The sequence below is a fragment of the Panthera tigris genome, chromosome B2 (genome assembly GCF_018350195.1).
Source record: "Panthera tigris isolate Pti1 chromosome B2, P.tigris_Pti1_mat1.1, whole genome shotgun sequence".
NCBI classification, from domain to species: Eukaryota; Metazoa; Chordata; class Mammalia; order Carnivora; family Felidae; genus Panthera; species Panthera tigris.
Genome location: NC_056664.1, coordinates 137,501,672 through 137,513,782, shown reverse-complemented (window position 1 = coordinate 137,513,782; position 12,111 = coordinate 137,501,672).

Sequence of the window (12,111 nt, the reverse complement as noted above, 5' to 3'; positions counted from 1 at the left end):
GGAAGGGAAGGGAAGGGAAGGGAAGGGAAGGGAAGGGAAGGGAAGGGAAAATAAGATAAAAACAGGGAGTTAAACCAAAAGAGACTCTTAAATACGAGAGTCTGGGGGGGTAGGTAGGTGGGAGGATGGGCTAGATGGGCGAAGGGCACTTTTTGGGATGAGCACTGGGTGTTGTATGTAAGTGACGAATCACTGGTTCTACTCCTGAAACCAATACTACACTGTATGTTAACTAACTTGAATTTAAATAAATAAATAAATAAATAAATAAACAAACAAACAAACAAACAAAAAATAAAATGTTTGGTAGAAGTAAAAAATAAAATAAAATAAATACACTCTTGGTCTCTCATCTGAGTGTTGTTACAGTATGTGTGCTAACCTGAACGCTTCCTCGCATGGACTTGCATTTTATGGAGCTATACGGAAATGCAGAACCACTTGCAGAAATGAAGAAAGTCTGATAGATGGTATAGAGACTGTATACAAGTTACATATTATAGTTGATCCTATGTTCTTTGCTCGAGTGTAGTGTGGTTGGGATGGAAATGAAAGGCAGGTTTCATCAGGCTATGTGAACAAGGCTTATTAAAAAAGCCCCCTCTTTGTTCACAAGTCACTTTCCAGAAAAATGTCACAGAATTTCCATTCGTCAAATTAAATATTTTTTTTAAATCTCTGAATCAATTGATGTAATTGGATCAATAGCTAATGAATGAGGGTTTGGTTTGGAGCTATAAATATTATTTCAACTTAGATTCTGTTCATCCATAATTTTTCCTAATTCCTTTTTCTCTAATTTCATTATATTGGAAGTTTTCCATGTTACTAAGAAACACAGGATCCAGTCTAATGGATTTTCCTATTATCATTTTACTTTAACCCAATCAATAAATCTCACATATATTTGAATATTTGAAAAGGGTTTTTAAACAATTAAAATGTTTTAAAAACACAAAATGACTAAAATGTTGATTTAACAATAAATGTTTTCCCAGACCTTTTAAAATTATTTTAAAGGTTACACATATTCACCATAAATAATACAACAAAGATACACATGATAAAAGAAAAAAAAATCCCAAGTCACATTGTCTAGAGGTAACATTTTAAGTGCTCTTTACTGTAAAAGCTCTGCTTTCTCCGAGACTGTGTGCATACACATTCCTCTCTCCACCTCACACACATTCACAAATGCACACACACACACACACACACACACACGGAATTTTAATCATTTTTAAATAAAGCACTTCATGCATAGACATGGAGATGTAAATAATTTGTTAATATATAAAATATATAAAGATATAAGAAGAAGAATAAAATATTCACTTGTGGATCCGCCACCTCATTGAAAACAAAAACAAAAACCTTACTAACATTGGTGAAGTCCCCTGTATGGACCTTCCCAGTCTGTTTTCTGTCTGTTACTCCACGGGTAAAAACCATTACGAATTTGTGGTCATTATATCCTCAGCGTTCTTAAGCAGTATACTGTCTAGTACATGTAGCTAAAGTTCATTCATTTCTCATGCACTCACATTCTGTTCCACAATTTATTTATCGATTCTTCTTGTTTCCTTGCTGGCTTTCTTTGAGGGACAGTGAATTTTTTCTTAGCTTGCCCTTTCAGTAACTCGGTGGCTCTGTCTAGAATCTGGATTCATATAGATTCTCTGGCTCAGTTGCTTACACTGCACAAACTCAAGGGCTGATGAGCATTTCTTCATCTGCTTATGAGCAGGTGGGGCTCTACCTCTTTGGTCAAGGTCTTACCCCAGGCATGCCCTACTGTCTCCATCCTGCTGATGAACAGAGTACGGTCAGACAGGCTTCAGATTGGCACAGCACTGAGGGGCCCCATTCACAAGCAGTGCCCACCACTCATATTAAACAGTTCTCTGTTTTGGTCCTTGTCATTCTTGTCACTTCACCAGTGCAGTTGAAATGCCATTGAGTGTTTATCCAGTTAAAAAGCAGCTCATAGCAAGAATTGTGAGAATGTCTAATCCACGTTGTGGTCTGAAGTAATGTCATTCTTGTTCATTTGCCTTTTCAACTCACAAATTTTGTGAACATCTTTGTGTGACATAAATCTGCTTCTACTATATTATATTCAATTGTATGGAAGTACATTGTACAGATATACTCTATTTAATGTCACATGATCTAATCACATTTATAGAATTTCTGAAATATGCTTATAGTCATAACTTCACACATATTCATAATTACTTAGGATAAATTGCCAGATTACCTCATGGAAACTTTTTTATTTTTAGATTCCACATATAAGTGAGATAGTATAGTATTTGTCTTACTATGTTTGACTTATTTCACTTAGCATAATGCCTTCATTGTCACAAATGGCAAGATTTCATTCTTTTTATGGTTGAACAGTATTCCATTGTATATATGTACCTTGATTTCTTTATCCATTCAATCAATTGATGGACTGCTTAGATTGTTTCGATGTCTTGGCTATTGCAAATAACACTGCAGTGAACATAGGAGTGCTGATATCCATACAAATTAATGTTTTCATTTCCTTTGGAAATATCCAAGAAGTGGAATGGCTGGATTGCTTGGTAGTTCCACTTTTAATTTTTTGAGGATTCTCCACACTGGTTTCCATAGTTGCTGAACCAATTTAGAATCCCACTACAGTGTGGTGGTGTTCCCTTTTCTCCGCATCTTCACCAACATTTATTATTGTCTTTTTAATGATGGCCATTCTAATAGGCATGAGGTGATACCTCATTGTGGTTTTAATTTGCATTTCCCCGATGATTGGTGGTGTTGAGCATCTTTTCATGTACTCATTGGCCTTTCCTATAACAGAAATTTCTGTTCAGGTCCTTTGCCCATTTTTTAATTGAATTATTCGTATTTGTTTGTTTTCTGGGTTTTTTTAGTATTAAAAAACTATTTTTACTATTTTTTTACTATTAAGTAGTATTAGTTCTTGTATTTGGAATTAAACTTTTAGCAAATATATGGTTTGAAAATATTTTTTTTTCTATTCTGTAGCTTGTCTTTTGACTTTATTGATAGTTTATTTTGTTGTGCAGAAACTTTTAGTTCAATGTAATCCCACTTGTTTATTTCTGATTTTGTTGCCTGTGCTTTTAGGTGTAATATCCAAAAAATCATTATCAAGACTCATGTCAAGAAGCTTTGTCCCTATGTTTTCTGGTTTCAAGTGTTACATTTAGGTCTTTAATGTATTTCAAGTTAATTTTTGTGAGTGCTATAGATATGGACACAGTTTCATTCCTTTACGTGTGCATATCCAACTATCCCAGCATCATTTATTGAAGACAGTATCTTTGCTCCTTTGGGTATTCCTAGCACATTTGTCAAATGTTAGTTGACCATATACACTTGGGTTAATTTTGGGGCTCTCAATTCTGTTCCATTGGTCTACTTGTCTGTTTTTATGCCACTATCTTACTGTTTGGTAACTTTAGCTTAATAACATAGTTTTATATCAGAAAATGTGATGCCTCCTGAGTTGTTCTTAGAATTTCCTTGACTAGAATTTTCTTTGGGGGTCTTTTGAGGTTGCATATAAATTTTAGGAGTGTTTTTCTACTTCTGTAAAAAATACCATTGGAATCTTGATGGGGATTGCATTGCATCTAGGGTTGGCTTTTGGTAGTGTTAACATTCTGACAATATTAATTCTTTCAATCCGTGAACACAGAATGTATCTTATTATTATTTATATCTTCTTTGATTTCTTTCACCAATGTCTTGTAGTTTTCAGAGTAGAGATCTTTTATCTCCTTAGTTAAATTTACTTCTATGTATTTTATTGGTTTTGATGCTATTGTGAATGGGATTTATATCCTTATTTCTTTTTCAGGAATTTTTTTGTTAGTGTATAGGAGTGCTATTTTTAAATGTTATTTACTTTATCTTTTTTTTTTTAATTTTTGATAGAGAGAGAGGGAGAAGACAAGCTGGGGAGGGGGCAGAGGGAGACCGAGAGAGAGAGAGAGAGAGTGTTAAGCAGGTTCTATGCTCAGTGCAGAGTCTGATGCAGGCCTCAATTCCATGACCTTGAGATCCTGACCTAAGCTGAAATCATGAGTCAGACGCTCCACTGACTGAGCAACCCAAGAGCCCCACAAATGCTACTATTTTTATATGTTAACTTTGTAGCTTGCAATATTACTGAACTCATTGATTACATCTAACAGTGTTTTGATTCAGTCTTCAAAATTTTCTCTGTATAAAATTATGTCATTTTCACATATAGACAATTTCATTTCTTTTTTCCCCCAATTCTGATATCTTTTATTTCTTTTTCTTGCTTACCTGCTGTGGCTAGGTTTTTTGGCACTTTGTTGAATAGGATTGGTCAGTGGGGGCACTCTTGTCATGTTCCTGATCTTTGAAGAGAAGCTTTCAGAGTTATAATATTAAACTAATTAAACATTAAAATGAAATTTAAACATTTTAAAACTCTGACCAAGTTATTTTTGAGTAATTTTTTTCCTATCACCCACTTTTAACAGAGTCAATCTTTCCCATCATTATTAATAATATATCAGACTAATGCTCAAAGAATATTTTATTGTACATGCAACTTATATTTCCTTGGTTCCAGTAGAATTCAGTTCTTAAATTTACTTTATTCATTTATATTTTATTCTTATTGAATTCTTTGACAAAAGTTTTCTTATTGGACTCTTTATTTTTCTTTGAAAATAGTATTTCTTGTATATAAAGTATATTGTAATTATCACTTCCTATCTCATCGATTTGCATCTTGCCACATTTATGTTGATTTTGACTCTACAGAAATTTAAATACTTTCTGGTCATTTTTATTAAATTTTGCATTATGTGATTTACCTAGAAAGGTCCTAGGTATAAGATGCTGGGTTGAGTTAGATGAGAAGCAGAGTAATTTCTTCCTTATGTCAAGATTTTCATGCAAAGAATTTATACTTTGCCTATTGTTATTATTTTTAATATATGAAATTTATTGTCAAATTGGTTTCCATACAACACCCAGTGCTCATCCCAAAAGGTGCCCTCCTCAATACCCATCACCCACCCTCCCCTCCCTCCCACCCCCCATCAGCCTTCAGTTTGTTCTCAGTTTTTAAGAGTCTCTTATGCTTTGGCTCTCTCCTACTCTAACCTCTTTTTTTTTCTTCCCCTCCCCCATGGGTCCTGTTAAGTTTCTCATGATCCACATAAGAGTGAACACATATGGTATCTGTCTTTCTCTGTATGGCTTATTACACTTAGCATCACACTCTCCAGTTCCATCCACGTTGCTACAAAGGGCCATATTTCATTCTTTCTCATTGCCACCTAGTACTCCATTGTGTATATAAACCACAATTTCTTTATCCATTCATCAGTTGATGGACATTTGGGCTCTTTCCATAATTTGGCTATTGTTGAGAGTGCTGCTGTAAACATTGGGGTACAAGTGCCCCTATGCATCAGTACTCCTGTATCCCTTGGGTAAATTCCTAGCAGTGCTATTGCTGGGTCATAGGGTAGGTCTATTTTTAATTTTTTGAGGAACCTCCACACTGTTTTCCAGAGCGGCTGCACCAGTTTGCATTCCCACCAACAGTGCAAGAGGGTTCCCGTTTCTCAACATCCTCTCCAGCATCTATGGTCTCCTGTTTTGTTCACTTGGCCACTCTGACTGGCATGAGGTGATATCTGATTGTCGTTTTGATTTGTATTTCCCTGATGAGGAGCGACGTTGAGCATCTTTTCATGTGCCTGTTGGCCATCCGGATGTCTTTTTTAGAGAAGTGTCTATTCATGTTTTCTGCCCATTTCTTCACTGGGTTATTTGTTTTTCATGTGTGGAGTTTGGTGAGCTCTTTATAGATTTTGGATACTAGCCCTTTGTCCGATATGTCATTTGCAAATATCTTTTCTCATTCCGTTGGTTGCCTTTTAGTTTTGATGGTTGTTTCCTTTGCTGTGCAGAAGCTTTTTATCTTCATGAGGTCCCAATAGTTCATTTTTGCTTTTAATTCCCTTGCCTTTGGGAATGTGTCAAGTAAGAAATTGCTGCAGCTGAGGTCAGAGAGGTCTTTTCCTGCTTTCTCCTCTAGGGTTTTGATGGTTTCCTGTCTCACATTCAGGTCCTTTATCCATTTTGAGTTTATTTTTGTGAATGGTGTGAGAAAGTGGTCTAGTTTCATTCTTCTGCCTGTTGCTGTCCAGTTCTCCCAGCACCATTTGTTAAAGAGACTCTCTTTTTTCCATTGGATATTCTTTCCTGCTTTGTCAAAGATTAGTTGGCCATACTTTTGTGGGTCTAGTTCTGGGGTTCCTATTCTGTTCCATTGGTCTATGTGTCTGTTTTTGTGCCAATACCATGCTGTCTTGATGACAGCTTTGTAGTAAAGGGTAAAGTCTGGGATTGTGATGCCTCCTGCTTTGGTCTTCTTCTTCAAAATTACTTTGGCTATTCAGGGCCTTTTGTGGTTCCATATGAATTTTAGGATTGCTTGTTCTAGCTTCGAGAAGAATGCTGGTGCAATTTTGATTGGGATTGCATTGAATGTGTAGATAGCTTTGGGTAGTATTGACATTTTGACAATATTTATTCTTCCAACCCATGAGCATGGAATGTTTTTCCATTTCTTTATATCTTCTTCAATTTCCTTCATAAGCTTTCTATAGTTTTCAGCATACAGATCTTTTACATCTTTGGTTAGATTTATTCCTAGGTATTTTATGCTTCTTGGTGCAATTGTGAATGGGATCAGTTTCTTTATTTGTCTTTCTATTGCTTCATTATTAGTGTATAAGAATGCAGCTGATTTCTGTACATTGATTTTGTATCCTGCAACTTTGCTAAATTCATGTATCAGTTCTAGCAGACTTTTGGTGGAGTCTATCTGATTTTCCATTTATAATATCATGTCATCTGCAAAAAGTGAAAGCCTAACTTCATCTTTGCCAATTTTGTTGCCTTTGATTTCCTTTTGTTGTCTGATTGCTGATGCTAGAACTTCCAACACTGTGTTAAACAACAGCGGTGAGAGTGGACATCCCTGTCGTGTTCCTGATCTCAGGGAAAAAGCTCTCAGTTTTTCCCCATTGAGGATGGTGTTAGCTGTGGGCTTTTCATAAATGGCGTTTATGATCTTTAAGTATGTTCCTTCTATCCAGAGTTTCTCGAGGGTTTTTATTAAGAAAGGATGCTGAACTTTGTCAAATGCTTTTTCTGCATCGATTGACAGGATCATATGGTTCTCATCTTTTCTTTTATTAATATGATGTATCATGTTGATTGCTTTGTGAATGTTGAACCAGCCCTGCATCCCAGGAATGAATCCCACTTGATCATGGTGAATAATTCTTTTTATATGCTGTTGAATTCAATTTGCTAGTATCTTATTGAGAATTTTTGCATCCATATTCCTCAGAGATATTGGCCTGTAGTTCTCTTTTTTTACTGGGTCTCTGTCTGGTTTAGGAACCAAAGTAATACTGGCTTCATAGAATGAGTCTGGAAGTTTTCCTTCCCTTTCTATTTTTTGGAATAGCTTGAGAAGGATAGGTATTATCTCTGCTTTGAACGTCTGGTAGAACTCCCCTGGGAAGCCATCTGGTCCTGGACTCGTACTTGTTGGGAGATTTTTGATAACTGATTCAATTTCTTCGCTGGTTATGGGTCTGTTCAAGCTTTCTATTTCCTCCTGATTGAGTTTTGGAAGTGTGTGGGTGTTTAGGAATTTGTCCATTTCTTCCAGGTTGTCCAGTTTGTTGGCATATAGTTTTTCATAGTATTCCCTGATAATTGCTTGTATCTCTGAGGGATTGATTGTAATAATTCCATTTTTTCATGATTTTATCTTTTTGGGTCATCTCCCTTTTCTTTTTGAGAAACCTGTCTAGAGGGTTATCAATTTTGTTTATTTTTTCAAAAAACCAACTCTTGGTTTCATTGATCTTCTCTGCGGTTTTTTAGATTCTATATTGTTTATTTCTGCTCTGATCTTTATTATTTCTCTTCTTCTGCTGGGTTTAGGCTGCCTTTGCTGCTCTGCTTCTATTTCCTTTAGGTGTGCTGTTAGATTTTGTATTTGGGATTTTTCTTGTTTCTTGAGATAGGCCTGGATTGCAATGTATTTTCCTCTCAGGACTGCCTTCGCTGCATCCTAAAGCGTTTGGATTGTTGTATTTTCATTTTCATTTGTTTCCATATATTTTTAAATTTCTTCCCTAATTGCCTGGTTGGGAAGGCAACCTAATTCATTCTTTAGTAGGGTGTTCTTTAACCTCCATGCTTTTGGAGGTTTTCCAGACTTTTTCCTGTGGTTGATTTCAAGCTTCATAGCATTGTGGTCTGAAAGTATGCATGGTATGATCTCAATGCTTGTATACTTATGAAGGGCTGTTTTGTGACCCAGAATGTGATCTATCTTGGAGAATGTTCCATGCGCACTCGAGAAGAAAGTATATTCTGTTGCTTTGGGATGCAGAGTTCTAAATATATCTGTCAAGTCCATCTGATCCAATGTATCATTCAGGGCCCTTGTTTCTTTATTGAGCGTGTGTCTAGATGATCTATCCATTTCTGTAAGTGGGTTGTTAAAGTCCCCTGCAATTACCACATTCTTATCAATAAGGTTGCTTATGTTTGTGAGTAATTGTTTTATATATTTGGGGACTCCTATATTCGGTGCATAGACATTTATAATCCTTAGCTCTTCCTGATGGATAGACCCTGTAATTATTATATAATGCCCTTCTTCATCTCTTGTTACAGCCTTTAATTGAAAGTCTAGTTTGTCTGATATAAGTATGGCTACTCCAGCTCTCTTTTGACTTCCAGTAGCATGATAAATAGTTCTCCATCCCCTCACTTTCAATCTGAAGGTGTCCTCAGGTCTAAAATGAGTCTCTTGTAGACAGCAAATAGATGGGTCTTGTGTTTTTATCCATTCTGATACCCTATGTATTTTGGTTGGCACATTTAGTCCATTTACATTCAGTGTTATTATAGAAAGATATGAGTTTAGAGTCATTGTGATGTCTGTAGGTTTCATGCTTGTAGCAATGTCTCTGGTACTTTGTCTCACAGGATCCCCCTTAGGATCTCTTGTAGGGCTGGTTTAGTGGAGATGAAATCCTTCACTTTTTGTTTGTTTGGGAAGACCTTTATCTCTCCTTCTATTCTAAATGACAGACTTGCTGGATAAAGGATTCTCGGCTGCATATTTTTTCTGTTCATCACATGGAAGATTTCCTGCCATTCCTTTCTGGCCTGCCAAGTTTCAGTAGAGAGATCGGTCACGAGTTTTATCGGTCTCCCTTTATATGTTAGAGCACGTTTATCCCTAGCTGCTTTCAGAATTTTCTCTTTATCCTTGTATTTTGCCAGTTTCACTATGATATGTCGTGCAGAAGATCGATTCAAGTTACGTCTGAAGGGAGTTCTCTGTGCCTCTTGGATTTCAATGCCTTTTTCCTTCTCCAGGTCAGGGAAGTTCTCAGCTATTATTTCTTCAAGTATACCTTCAGCACCTTTCCCTCTCTCTTCCTCCTCTGGAATACCAATTATGCGTATATTATTTCTCTTTAGTGCATCGCTTAGTTCACTAATTTTCCCCTCTTACTCCTGGATTTTTTAATCTCTTTTTCTCAGCTTCCTCTTTTTCCATAATTTTATCTTCCAGTTCGCCTATTCTCTCCTCTGCCTCTTCAATCTGAGCTGTGGTTGTCTCCATTTTATTTTGCAGCTCATTGATAGCATTTTTTAGCTCCTCCTGGCTGTTCCTTTGTCCCTTGATCTCTGTAGCAAGAGATTCTCTGCTGTCCTTTATACTGTTCTCAAGCCCAGGGATTAATTTTATGACTATTATTCTAAATTCACTTTCTGTTATATTGTTTAAATTGTTTTTGATCAGTTTGTTAGCTGTCGTTATTTCCTGGAGGTTTTTTTGAGGGGAATTCTTCCGTTTCGTCATTTTGGATAGTCCCTGGAGTGGGGCGGAACTGCGGGGCACTTCCCCTGTGCTGTCTTGAATAACTTGCGTTGGTGGGCGGGGCCGCAGTCAGACCTGATGTCAGCCCCCCTGCCCACCGCTGGGGCCACAGTCAGACTGGTGTGTGCCTTCTCTTCCCCTATCCTAGGGGTGGGATTCACTGTGGGTTGGTGTGGCCTGTCTGGGCTACTTGCACACTGCCAGGCTTGTGGTGTTCGGGATCTGCCATGTTAGCTGGGGTGGATTGGCAAGGTGCACAGGGGCGGGAGGGGCAGGCTCGGCTTGCTTTTCCTTTGGTGATCCGCTTCAGGAGGGGCCCTGTGGCACTAGGAGTGAGTCAGACCCACCACCGGAGGGATGGATCTGCAGAAGCACAGTGTTGGGTGTTTGGGCGGTGCAAGCAAGTTCGCTGGCAGGAACCGGTTCTGGCCCCTCTGCTTTTGCCAGCCAGACTCTGGCTGGCAGGCCGCCCCTCCACCCCAGCTCCCTCCCACCAGTCCGTGTAGCGTGCACCGCCTCTCCGCCCTTCCTACCCTCTTCCGTGGGCCTCTCGTCTGCGCTTGGCTCTGGAGAATCTGTTGTGCTAGTCTTCTGGTGGCTTTCTGGGTTATTAGGCAGGTGTGGGTGGAATCTAAGTGATCAGCAGGACTCGGTGAGCCCAGCGTGCTCCTACGCCGCCATCTTCCTCCCAGAATCTTTACCTATTAATATACCATATTTTTAATAAGTCCATATTTTTTCTAATATACTTCAATATTTAATCCATATATAACCTATTTTGGTATGAAAAATAGATAAACACTAGAGTTGTTTTTCTCCATAATTGTACCTAGTTGTGTTAGATGATATTTTTTAAATTATTTTTCTCTCCATCTTAATGCCATTATTTTAACATATTCTTGAATTTATAATTGGACTGTATATTTTATCAAAATAATTTATCAGTCTATTCTTCCACCAGCATCAATTAATTTCATTATGTAGCAACATAATAGCTTTTATATTATGTAGAGAAAATAACCCTTGTACTCCATTATTCATTTATTTTAGAATTAGCCAAGCTGCTAGGATCATGTATTTATTATTCTAGATTAATTTTTAGAATCATTTTCAAGTTAAAAAAATTGTGGAACTTAATTGGCTTTATGTTACATTTAGAGAAAAGCTTGTGGTTAATTTATATAATTTAGTTTATTGTGCATTATAATCTCCATTTGTGTCCTTACATCCAATTTCCCACATTCTCTATTCTGTTATATGCCCTGGGAGGCTGACCTTAATGGACCATGTCAAATGATAGAGTGCATTTCAAATCGATATAGGCAATGGAAGATGCTGTCAGAACACCGGGGTTCAACGGAAGATTGAGGTCTGGTTACCTGTCTCCTCCTTTCCTCTAACTCAAGCCAGCACACGTCAGTTCCTACATCCCTTAGCCCTTATGGAACGTCCCTCCTTTTCTATCAGTCCACCTTCAGACAACTGCTTCCTCCTGTTGATCTTTCAGGCCTACAGGAGATGATGGCTCCCATTGTTGCTAAATGCAGGGTGTTTATCTCCCTAATTTGTTCCTCTTAAAGCCATTTGTGTTTTTTTCAATTACTTCTTTAAATATGCCTTCTTATCCCTGAAAGAACCCTCCTTGATACCTCATTCAAAAATAGATGTTTTCCATTTTTGTTCTGTGTTTCTTTTGTGTGTGTGTTCCTCAATAGTTATATAATAATTCTTAAAAGGTTTTGCATAATTTTTGTCAAGTTTATTTTTAGATTATTTATTTATTTATTTTTATTTATCTTATTTTTTATTTATTAATTTTTAAAATATTTACATACAAATTAATTAGCATATAGTGCAAAATGATTTCAGGAGTAGATTCCTTAAAGCCCATTTAGCCCATCCCCTCGCCCACACCCCCACTAGTAATCCTGTTTGTTCTCCATATTTATGAGTCTCTTATGGTTTGTCCCCGTCTCTGTTTTTATATTATTTTTATTTTCCTTCCCTTATGTTCATCTGTTTTGTCTCCTAAAGTCCTCATATGAGTGAAGTCATATGATATTTGTCTTTCTCTGACTTATTTCACTTAGCATAATACCCTCTAGTTCCATCCACGTAGTTGC